The 12432-nt window shown below is 36.7% G+C and overlaps 1 pseudogene; it reads left to right on the top strand.

Annotated features, from left to right (window-relative positions):
• Positions 1-12432, top strand: part of LOC111155231 — a 30767-nt pseudogene that overhangs the window by 16989 nt on the left and 1346 nt on the right.

Raw genomic sequence — 12432 nt, forward strand, 5'->3', positions numbered from 1 at the left:
AACATCTTCTCCCATTTTTCTTTTTTAATTATTATTATGTTAGTCACCATATAGTACATGATTAGTTTTTGATGTAGTGTCTCCCTTTTTCATGTTGACTTCAAGGTAGACCTCACTAAACTATCAAGCTCTGGACAGAAACAGAAACAAGCTCTAATATACAAACTATTTCTCATTTATTTATACTGCCTACTTACAAAATCTGTTTGAGAAGGCCTAAAATAAAATATGCAAGTACAGTTCGGCAATGAAATAAAAATAGAAGATCAAAAGCATTAAGGGAAGTAGAAGAAAAAAGGCCCGTCCTTATCTAGTACAAAGTGTAGGGTACAATTTTATGTTCAAAGGTAGGAGAAACATGTATTAGAGTACATACTTTTTATTAACTGAAAAAAATGAAGCACACCGAATTTTCACACATGTTGTTTTCCCCACCACAAAATGAGAAAAAAATACTTTAGTGCATGAGTCCTTTAGGAGGAATGCAAAGTCAAAGAGTGGGCATTTCCTTCCACATACATTTTACGAAATGGAAGAAATGATCTTTAACAAATGCATTTCATGCTCCCACTGCATCTTTACTGTGGGCATCATGACATTTAATGTCATTCACAGATGGTGACCTTCAGCAGACCTGGTCAGGCAGGTGCCAGTCTAGCGATCTAACATGACATAGGTCCAATTGTTATCTCCAAATCCTGCATTCCTATTAGTAAGGGAAAGTTTGGTCCCATGAGAATAAAATGTCATGTTGGAGTAACAATAATCACAAACAAATTGCTAATAATTATGGTAATGTTAATTATAATTATAATGTCTCATTTTCATAGCATGTTTAGATGTGGAAATCTTAGGAGAGATTTTTATATCAATCCTTCTGGTAAAGGTTGGCATAGACTACACTGCAAACACTGAAACAGCATCCGACCTTGTGTCCAAGTGGACTTGCATGAAGTGCTCATGCAGAACATGTGTAATTGTCTTGAAAGAATTTGACTCAAGAACAAAGTTGATCAGATAACTTGTGTGAGTTGACACATTGTCTTTTTTGATGGTGAAAAGGTGCTGTCAGAGCGTCTGGTCTTTGGACTCAGACTGACTTGAGCTTCAGTTCCACTACTTGTGAGTTCCACCACTTTTGAGATCTTGAGTGATTATTTTCTTGTCTCAGCTTCCTAATCCAAAAGATGGGATAACAGGATGTATGAGCAGGGGCATATGAAAATCAAATGAGAGACTGTAAAAAAGGTACTTGGCACATAACACATAACAGGTATTGCATAGATATTGCCCCATTTCAAACCTAGAGGGAGAATTGCATCCAGTATGGAGAGTGGTTTGTAACCAATCATATTGACAGAGCAGAAATTCTCCAGAGCATTTGGCTCTACTTCTAACCACTCTAGTGGAAAATTACTTTACTGTCCACTGATATACAAAAAACCTGAATTTAGATGTAGTTGCTTAATGGACTTTTCCCTCACTTGGCATAAAAATGATATTCAAATTTGGGATTTTTAAAAAATTTTTAAGTTGTAGCTACATAAACCTTAATCCTTTATCTTATGATATCATGTCCAACACTAAAAAGTTTGGGCTTCATACTGGTATTCAGTAGAAAAACAATTAAAATTTTAAATTTTATTTAGAAAATACTTAGGAATATGTTTAGAAATACAGTTATTACTTTTTTACTATTTTTAGATATACTTAGAAATGTCATTAATTGAAATTCATATTTACATGAGAAATACCTTTAAGTATTTTTAATAAAAATGAGAAGAATAAAATAGAGGAATTTTGAATTAATATTGATATGCAAAGTCCCATACACAATTGAAAATGTCTTTGCATTTGGTTAATTTATATATAATTCATACTGCTTTATATTCATCAAATATATAAACTCAGGCAATTTATCTGAAAACTTTTCTGATTATGAATAATATAAATGTATTAGAAAAGTTATTTATTTTTAAACCAGTTTCTATTTTGTAAATCAATGAAATGATTGTGGCCATAAAAAACACACTTAATAAGTTTAATAAAGAATAGTGAGGGGCACCTGGGTGGCTCTTCAATTAAGTATCTGGTCATAATCTCATGGTAGTGGAATTGAGCCCTGAGCTCTGTATTGGACTCCAGGCTGAGTGTGGAGCCTACTCAGGATTCCCACTCCCCTTCTTGTTCTACCTTCCCCCACCTCTCTCTCTCTCTCTCTCTCTCTCTCTTTAAAATAAATAAATAAAATCCTAAAAAAAGGAAAATTGAAAAAAATGTAATATAATTCCGTAAAATATAGGCACAAACCATATAAAATGAAGAATGTTAATGTGCAGTTAACTACCACATTGAAAAAGTTATGGAAGTTCAAAATACCTTCTATCCTGAAAAGAATGAAACTTCAGGACTCTAGATAAGGAAAAGTGACAGGAGGTAGGCAGAATGTCTTACCATCCAGATTTCCCTAAGCTCATGATTGGATTATCAAGTTCTTTACTATGATGAATCAGAAGTATTCCTGACAGAAGCCAAACTTCATAAGATGAAAATTAGATTTTTTAATGTATTGAGTAGGGGCAAGAATTATGGGAATACCATGTACTTTGAAAAATAAATCTTCCTTTATATAACATGCTTTTTAAATTAAAAACCAAAATATATGGTTGAGGAAAAATACAGTGTCTATTATAATCAGTAAAATACTATTTGTACTATAAGGAAGATGTAAAAAATTAAAACAAGTGCATTATGATCTAATATCTATTTATAGCATGAATTTAAAAACTCATCATTGTTTGTTTACTCATTTAGTATAAAAATCGAGAGCTGTGGTGCAGATGCAAAAATTCTAAAGAATTTTTTTCCCCTTCTCAAAGGAGAAATCCTAGTCTTTTCTTAGGAAACGGCCCATGAAATTATTATCCTAGCTACAAACTACTGGAAAAAGAAAATTAATAAAGCATTTGTGTTTCAATTTGAACTCAAATTGGAAAGAGCATTACTATTTATGATTTGAATCATTAATTAATAATAAATATACAACCAAAGAATATCTCAGTGTTCAAGTGATATGCACTTGAGAACCATGACGTTTCATTATATAATTTGACATTATATTTACAAGAAACTCTGACCAGAGCTGTTAATATTATATCATTATATGTGACTTTATTCAGCAGGTGAAATGAAAGAAAATTGAGGGGTATTACAACAAGTTCAGCAGTCTTAGAGGGCAGATTCAGATTTGGAGGAAAATGCTAAGAGTCAAAATGTCTTCTTATGGTGTCTTCTTAGTAATGCTTCAACCTCAAATGAAATTCTAATATAAAATCAGCTTTTAGTGAACATTTCCTGAAGCAAAACAAAATTCTGACCATTACATTAATTGATTAGGTTACTCTAAGAACATTTCTGAAAATAATCAATACATTTTTTAAAATAGAAGTTTTGGATATAAGGCCATTTTGTTTCTAAATTTTAGGCATTGTAAATTATTTGGAGGTGCAGCATTAAACATTGTCCTACTCAAAATCCCGCAGTGGTTCAGATATGAGAACAAGATGTTCTATAAGATCAGAAATCAAGGAGAAGGATTCTAGTATTCAGAAATGGGCATGGAATCCATATTTGTAACTAAAAGGGTAACTTGATAGATTTCCATTCAAACAAGTGACTGTATATTATTTTAAAATATTCCATGTTTTGATCTAGGCACTTTCACTTAATGTCTGTGACTTTGTCACGTTTCATAACCTCGAAACCTCTTTTCCCGTGGAAACGAAGAAAATAAGCACCTCATAACCCTCTGCGGATAAAGAGTTACAGTAAGCATTAATTCTATAGCAACTTTCCTCCCCTTTACTATGTGCTGTTTTTTTCCAAACCACACAATGTTTGTGTTTCTCTAGTTATGTTCTAATTGTTATTCCATTTTCTTCAACAGATAAAAGTCCTGAGGAAGATATTTCTCCCAAGCCCACAGATTTTCTTCCTTCAGTTGCTGAAGTAAAAGTCCATAAGGCTGGAACATATCTTTGTCTTCTTGAGGAATTTTTCCCTGATGTTATCAAGGTAGATTGGCAAGAAAAGGATGACAAAACAATTCTGAAATCTCAGCAGGGAGACACCATGAAGACTAAGGACACATACATGAAATTCAGGTGACTGACCGTGAGTGGAGCATCAATGGGTAAGGAACACAAATGTATCGTCAACCACGAAAGTAATGGAAGAAAAGTTGTTCAAGAGATTCTTTTTCCTTCAATAAGCAAAGGTATGTTCACATAAAAATGAATATAACCACACAGAACACTTTGTTTCAAAGGGAAAACCCTACCTTTTCTGTCAAGTATTTTTTTTTTAAGATTTTATTTATTTATTTGACAGACGGAGATCACAAGTAGGCAGAGAGGCAGGCAGAGAGAGAGAGGAAGGGAAGCAGGCTCCCTGCTTAGCAGAGAGCCTGATGCACGGCTCAATCCCAGGACCCTGAGATCATGACCTGAGCTTATGGCAGAGGCTTTAAAGCACTGAGCCACCTAGGTGCCCCTTTTCTGTCAAGAATTAATGAAAACAAGTAAATATAATATTTTCTCTAATTTTGTTTTCTTTAATGATGACATAAATGTCCTGCTATTTCCCAATAAAATTCAAATAGCATGGGCTTTGAAGGCACCCGGATATCTCAGTCATTGAGCATCTGACTCCTCATTCAGCTCAGGTCATGATCTCAGGCTCTTGAGATCAAGACCGCCGTCGGGCTCCATGCTCAGCCCAGAGTCTGCTGGAGTTTCTTTCTGTCTGCCTCTTCTCCCCTTGTTCTCTCTTTCTCGAAATAAATAATAAATCTTTAAAAAATATTATGGCTTATGGAACATACAGAGAAAAAAAGAAAGACAAACTCCCTTAGCCTTTCTCACATCAGTTTCATCATCCAAAATATAATTGTCACAGTGATATAGTTTCTACTTATTGTATGGATTAAATGAAACAATACATGTGAAAGCACCTAGCAACCTTGGACATAAGAAATGTTCAGAGAGGGGCACCTGGGTGACTCTATTGGTTAAACAACTGCTTTTGGCTCAGGTAATGATCCTGAAGTCCCAGGATCAAGTCCCACATGAGGCTCCCTACTCAGCAGGGAGTCAGCTTCTCCCTCTGACCCTACCCCCTTTCATGCTTTCTCTCACTGTCTCTCTCTCTCTTAAATTAAAAATTTAATTTATTTAAATAAATAAAAAAATAAAAACTTTAAAAATTTTTTTCAGAGCAATATCCTCACTTTATTTTTTAATGTATATATTTTTAATTTTTTCAGTGTTCCAAGATTCATTGTTTATGCACTGCACTCACTGCTCTATGCAATATGTTCCCTCCGTAATACCCATCACCCGGCTCACCCATCACCCACTCCCCTCCAAAACCCTCAGTTTCCACAGTCTCTCATGATTCATCTCCCCCTCCAATTTACCACAATTCACATTTCCTTTCCTTCTCGTAATATTCTCCCTGTTATTCCTTATGCTCCACAAGTAAGTGAAATCGTATGATAATTGACTTTCTCTGTTTGGCTTGTTTCACTCAGCATCATTTCCTCAAGTCCTGTCCATGTTGATACAAAAGTTGGGTATTCATCCTTTTTGATGACTGGGTAATATTACAATTCAATACATGGACCATATCTTCTTTATCTATTCATCTGTTGAGGGCATATTGGCTCTTTCCACAGTTTGGCAATTGTGGCCATTGCTGCTATGAACATTGGGGTACAAATGACCCTTCCTTTCATTACATCTGTATCTTTAGGGTAAATACCCAGTAGTGCAATTCCAGGGTCATATGGTAGCTCTATTTTTAATTTCTTGAGGAATCTCCACACTGTTTTCCAAAGTGGCTGCTCTAACTTGCATCCTCAACAACAGCGTATGAGCGTTCCCCATTCTCTATATCCTCTCCAACACTTGTTATTTCCTGTCCTGATAATTTTGGCCATTCTAACTGGCATAATACAGTATCTCAATGTGGTTTTGATTTTAATTTCCCTGATAGCTAATGACCATGAGCATTTTTTCATATGTCTGTTTGCCATTTGTATGTCTTCTTTGGAGAAGTGTCTGTTCATGTCTTCTGTCCATTTTTTGACCTGATTATCTGTTTTTTGGGTGCTGAGTTTAAGGAGTTCTTTATAGATTTTGGATATCAGCCCTTTGTCTATAGCATCATTTGCAAATATCTTCTCACATCTGTGGGTTGCCTTATTGTTTTGTTGACTGTTTCCTTTGCTGTGCAGAAGGTTTTTACCATGATGTAGTTCCAAAAGTTCATTTTCGCTTTTGTTTCCTTTGCCTTTGGAGACATGTCTTGAAAGAACTTGCTGTGGTCGATGTTGAAGAGGTTACTGCCTATGTTCTCCAGGATTTTGATTTTGATGATGTCTCACATTGAGTTCCTTCATCCATTTCGAGTTTATCTTTGTGTATGGTATAAAAGAATAGTCCAGTTTCATTCTTCTATACATAGCTGTCCTATTTCCCCAGCACCATTTATTGAAGAGACTGTCTTTTTTCCCCTGGATATATTTTTTTCTGCTTTATCGAAGATTAGTTGACCATGAATTGAGGATCCATATCAGGACTCTCTATTCTGTTCCATTGATCTATGTGTCTGTTTTTGTGCCAGTACCATGGTGTCTTAGTGATCACGGCTTTGTAATATAGCTTGAAATCAGGCAACATGATGCCCAAGCTTGGTTTTTCCTTTTCAACCTTTCCTGAGCAATATGGGGTCTTTTCTCATTCCAAACAAATTTTAAGATTGTTTGTCCCAGCACGTTGAAAAATGCCTGTGGAATTTTGATCGGGATGGCATTGAAAGTATAGATTGCTCTAGGCAGTATAGACATTTTAACAATGTTTATTCTTCCAATACATGAGCATGGAAGGTTTTCCCATCTTTTTGTGACTTCTTCAATTTCTTTCATGAGTGTTGTATAGTTCCTCCAGTATAGATCATTTACCTCTTTGATTATGTTTGTTCCCAGGTTATCTTATGGTTCTTGGCGCTATAGTAAATAGAACCAATTCTCAAATTTCCCTTTCCATATTTTCATTGTTAGTGTATAAGAAAGCAACTGATTTCTGTTCGTTGATTTTGTATCCTGCCACATTACTGAATTGCTGTAAGAGTTCTAATAATTTGGGTGTGGAGACTTTTGGGTTTCCATATAAATATCATGTCATCTGCGAAGAGAGAGAGTTTGACTTCTTTGCCAATTCGAATACATTTTATTTCTTTTTGTCATCTGATTGCTGTTGCTAGGATTTCTACTATGATGTTGAACAACAGTGGCAAGAGTGGGCATCCTTGTCATCTTTCTGATCTCAGTGAGAAGGCTGTCAGGTTTTCCATATGAGAATGATATTCACTGTGGGTTTTTCATAAACAGATTTTATGAAGTTGAGGAATGTTCCCTCTATCCCTATACTCTGAAGAGTTTTAATCACAGAAGGATGCTGTATTTTGTCAAATGCTTTTTCTGCATCATTTGAGAGGACCATGTGTTTCTTCTCTCTTCTCTTATTGATTTTGTTCTATCACATTGATTGATTTGCAAATATTGAACCAACGTTGCATCCCATTGATAAATCCCACCTGGTCATGGTGGATAATCTCTTTAATGTACTGTTGGATCCTATTTGCTAGGATCTTGTTGAAAATCTTGGCATCTATATTCATCAAGGATATTGGGCTATAATTCTCCTTTTTGATGGGGGCTTTACCTGTTTTGGGGATTTGGGTAATGCTGCCTTCATAGAAAGAGTCTGGAAGTTTTCCTTCTGTTTCTATTTCTTGAAAGAATGTCAGGAGAATAAGTATTATTTCTTCTTTGAATGTTTGATAGAAGTCCCCAGGGAATCTGTCAGGTCTGGACTCTTGTTTTTTGGGAGGTTCCTGATCACTGCTTCAATCTCGTTACTAGATATTGGTCTATTCAGGTTGTCAGTTTCTTCCTGTTTCAGTCTTGGAAGTTTAAAGGTCTCCAGGAATGCATGCATTTCTATGTTGCCTAACTTATTAGCAGATAGCTGCTGATAATAATTTCTGATGATTATTTCTATTTCCTTGGTGTTAGTCATGATCTCTCCCATTTCAGTTATAACTTTGTTCATTTGGGTCCTCTCTCTTTTCTTTTGGATCAGTCTGGCCAGTGTTTTATCGACCTTATTAATTGTTTCGAAGAACCAGTTTCTATTTCGTTGATATGTTCTACTGTATCTCTAGATTCTAACTCATTAATCTCCACTCTAATCTTAATGACTTTCCTTCTTGTGTGTGGGGTTGGTTTAATTGGTTTTTGATTCCCCATTCTTTAAGGTGAAAGGAGAGTTTGTATATGTGGGATTTTTTAATTGTTTTTTGATTGAGGCTTGGATGACTATATATTTTCCCCTTAGGACCGCCTTTGCCATATCCTATAGGTTTTTGGATGGATGAGTCTTCATTCTCATTGGTTTCCTTGAATTGTTTAAGTTCTTCTTTGATTTCCTGGTTGATCCAAACATTTTTGGGCAGGATGGTTTTCAGCTTCCAAGTATTTGAATTCCTTCCAAACTTTTTCTTGTGGTTGAGCTCCAATGTCAAAGCATTGTGTTCTAAGAACATGCAGAGAATAACCTTGGTCTTTTGGTATTGGTTCAGCACTGATTTGCAACCCAGTATGTGGTCTATTCTGGATAAAGTTTCATGTGCACGCAAGTAGAATGAGTATTCTATTGTTTTAGGGTGGAATGTTTTGTATATATCTACAAGGTCCATCTGATCCAATGTGTCATTCAAAGATCTTGTTTCTTTGTTGATTTTCTGCTTAGATGATCTCTCTGTTGCTGGTAATGGTGTGTTAAGATCCTCTACAATTAATGCATTCATATCAATATGACTCTTTATTTTGATTAACCGCTGGCTTTTGTAGTTGACTGATCCAATGGTAGGGGCATAAATATTTACAACTGTTAGATCTTCTTGGTGGACAGACCCTTTAAGAATGATGTAATATCCTTTTGTATCTCGGAATACAGTCTTTAGCTTAAAATCTAATCTATTTGATATAAGAATCACTACCTCAGCTTTCTTTTGAGCCCCGTTGACCTGACAGATGGTTCTCCATCCTTTCACTTTCAGTCTGGGTTTATCTTTAGGTTCCAAATATGTCTCTTATAGACAGCATATGGGTGGGTCCTGTCGTTTTATCCAGTCTGCAACCCTGTGCCATTTTATGGGTGTATTTAGGCTGTTCACATTGAGAGTGATTATTGAAAGATAAGTTTTTATTGTCATGATGTTGCCTGTGAAGTTCTTGTTTTTATTGATTGTCTCTGTAAATTTCTGTTCTATGTTACTCTTGAGTTCTTTCTTCTTTTATAGAACCCTCCTTAATATTTCTTGTAGTTCCAGCTTTATGGTCACACACTCTTTTAAACCTCGCCGATCTTGGAAGCTCTTTATCTCTCCATCCATTCTGAATGTCAGCCTTTCGGATAAAGTATTCTTGGATGCATGTTCTTCTCATTTAGTGCCCTGAATATGTCTTGCTAGCCCCTTCTGGCTTGCCAGGTTTCTGTGGACAGGTCTGATGTTATTCTGATGGTCCTTCCTCTGTATATAAAGAATCTCTTCCCCCTAACTTTCCTTAACACATCCTTTCTGATTTTATGACTCGTGATTTTCACAATTAATTGTCTGGTGATCGTCCTAGACTCATTGATTTTCGGGGGTGTCCTCTCTGCCTCTAGAAAACAAAGACCTGCTCCATTCCCTAGATTAGGGAAATTTTCATCCAGTGTTTTTCCAACCATATCTTCTAATCCTCTCTCTCTCTCTACTCCCTCTGGGTTCCCAATAATTCTGACATTGGAATGTTTCATGGCATCATTTATTTCCCTAATTCTGTTTTCATGGCTTTTAAGCTGTTTGTTCTAGGTCTCCTCCTGATATTTATTTTCTATCAGCTTGTCTTCTAGATCATTAATTCAATCTTCTGCCTCATTTACCCTAGCTGTTAGAGTATTGAGATTAGATTGGATCTCATTGACAGCACTTTTAAGTTCTGCTGGATCAACTCTTACTTATGTCTTTAGAGTTTCTATTTTGCCATTAATGGTCTTCCCTAACCTAGATATTCTCTGGAAAATTGTTATCCTGAATTCTATTTCCAGCATATTGTTTATGTCCATATCCAATAGTTCTGTGGCAGAGGTCACAGTCTCTTAATTTCTCCTCTCTTTGGTTTTCTTCCTCCTACTAAATTTTGTGAGAGATTGTTGAGGGGATGTATACTAGATATATCAAGCACAAACCAGTCAAGGTGCACCTTGGACAGTTTTGGAGCAATTGGAATACCCCACCAAAAAGAAAGAAGAAAGAAAAAAAGAGAGAGAAAAGGAGAAAAAAAAGAAAAAAAAAACAGCCAAAATGAGCCCCAAAAGTAAGATTTATAAGGTACATAAACCAAAAAACCAACAGAAGACCAAGAAAGTAAAAGAAAAGAAAAGGAAAAGGAAAAAAAAAAAAACAGCCAAAATGAGCTCTAAGAATAAGATTTATATAGTACATAAACAGAAACAAATACACATAAACACTGACAGAATAAGATGGGAAGGTGTTTATAAACCCTTGATGTGTGCAAGGAAGATTAATTCAGTTCATCTTGATTGTATCTTGTTATGTTTGTTAAAGGACTCAACTTTCCAGAGATACAGGGAAATTAAAACTGGTTTATATATAGGGGTAGTATTTAATAGGGAAAAAAAAGACTACCTTGAAGTTTATATCTATATATATATTTAAAAAAAAAGAAATACAGGTATATGCATGAAAAAAGTTCAAGTTAAAAAGGTATTATGTAATGTGTTGTAATAAACATCTAGTTGTAGTGATAAGTAAATTAAAAAAATAACAGAATAAGAATGAGAACAAATTTTTTAAAAAGTTGTGTATATGAAATATACAGGTTTGGGGGCAATGATGGAGGCTTAAAATATTGTTTTCCCCCTATTGTTGGGGTTTTTCAGTTTTATGGAGATCCCGTGGTTATTGTCCTCTTGTTCTTTTCAGTTTGTCTTCTGGAGGCAGAGCATGTGCATTGTTTTTCAGTCAGTCTTGCCTGGGCTGAGTTGCAGTGCCACCTATCAAGGGGCTGAGTTCTGTGGAAACAGGATTTTCAGGCTTTTTTTCCCCTGGAGGCTTTTGTTCTTTCACAGCCTTTTGTGGCTTTTGGGAGGGTTACTGCAAAGTAAACTGTCCACACCCAGATCTCCCCTTCAGAGAGAAGCCTCAGTCTACTCCCCTCTGAATTGCTCAGAATACACAGACTTCCCCTCGGCAAACTCCATTGAACACTGCAAACTGCCACAGGCATTGCCTGGTCCCACACACCACCTCAGTAGTCATCCTGAGGCCCCCACTTGTCTCTGCACCCCCGTGCCCCAAAACAGTGAGCAATATTGGTCCAGGTGAGCCTGATTCTGGTGACTGCTGTTGCCGACTGTCTGGAGTCCACGCCCATCCTGGGTGCACTCAGACCCAGTGGCAGTGCAGGTCATGGAAGGCTGTGGGCCCAGGGACCCCATGCAGGAGCTTATACCAGGCTCTCTCAGTTTTGGGCAGGGGTGTGCCCAGCCCTGGTGGTGGTGCAAGCAGTGGAAAGCTGTGGTCTCAGGGACCACTGGCAGAGCCCCTGTCAGGCTCTCTCAGGCTTGGGTGGGCACAAGCTGTGACCACCCTCGAACCATGGGCTTAGGTTCGTGCCTGTGGCCGCCCAATTCTACCAATTGCACCTCAAGACCCTTTATTCTTTTTGTGTACTTTTAACCAGACTCCAAGTTAATGATGGTCTGCAAGCACAGGACACTTTCATATTGTTGTATTACTTCCCAATGTGTCGCTTCTGGTGGCTCACTCCCCTTCTGTGTATCCTCCAATATCAATCTGAACACTCCTATTCTGCTTTACCCCTCCACTGATGATCTTCTGCCCCTGTAGAGATCCAGAAGTGTATAATCTTATATCTCAGGCCGATTTCTTGGGTGTTCAGAGTGTTCTAGTAGATATTAACTCACTTTAGGGGACTGGTTGAAAAAGTGTCTCTTACTTCTCTGCCATCTTTCCCAGAGTGGCGCCCCCAGCCCGTTTTCAAAATGAAATCAAAAGCTTCTGCACAGCAAAGGAAACAGTCAACAAAACAAAGAGGCAACCCACGGAATGGGAGAAGATACTTGCAAATGACAGTATAGACAAAAGGTTGATATCCAGGATTTATAAAGAACTCCTCAAACTCAACACACACAAAACAGATAATCATATCAAAAAATGGGCAGAAGATATGAACAGACACTTCTCCAATGAAGACATACGAATGGCTATCAGACACAT

The sequence above is a fragment of the Enhydra lutris genome, unplaced genomic scaffold (genome assembly GCF_002288905.1).
Source record: "Enhydra lutris kenyoni isolate GAN:26980312 unplaced genomic scaffold, ASM228890v2 scaffoldscaffold40, whole genome shotgun sequence".
Taxonomy (NCBI): Eukaryota; Metazoa; Chordata; class Mammalia; order Carnivora; family Mustelidae; genus Enhydra; species Enhydra lutris.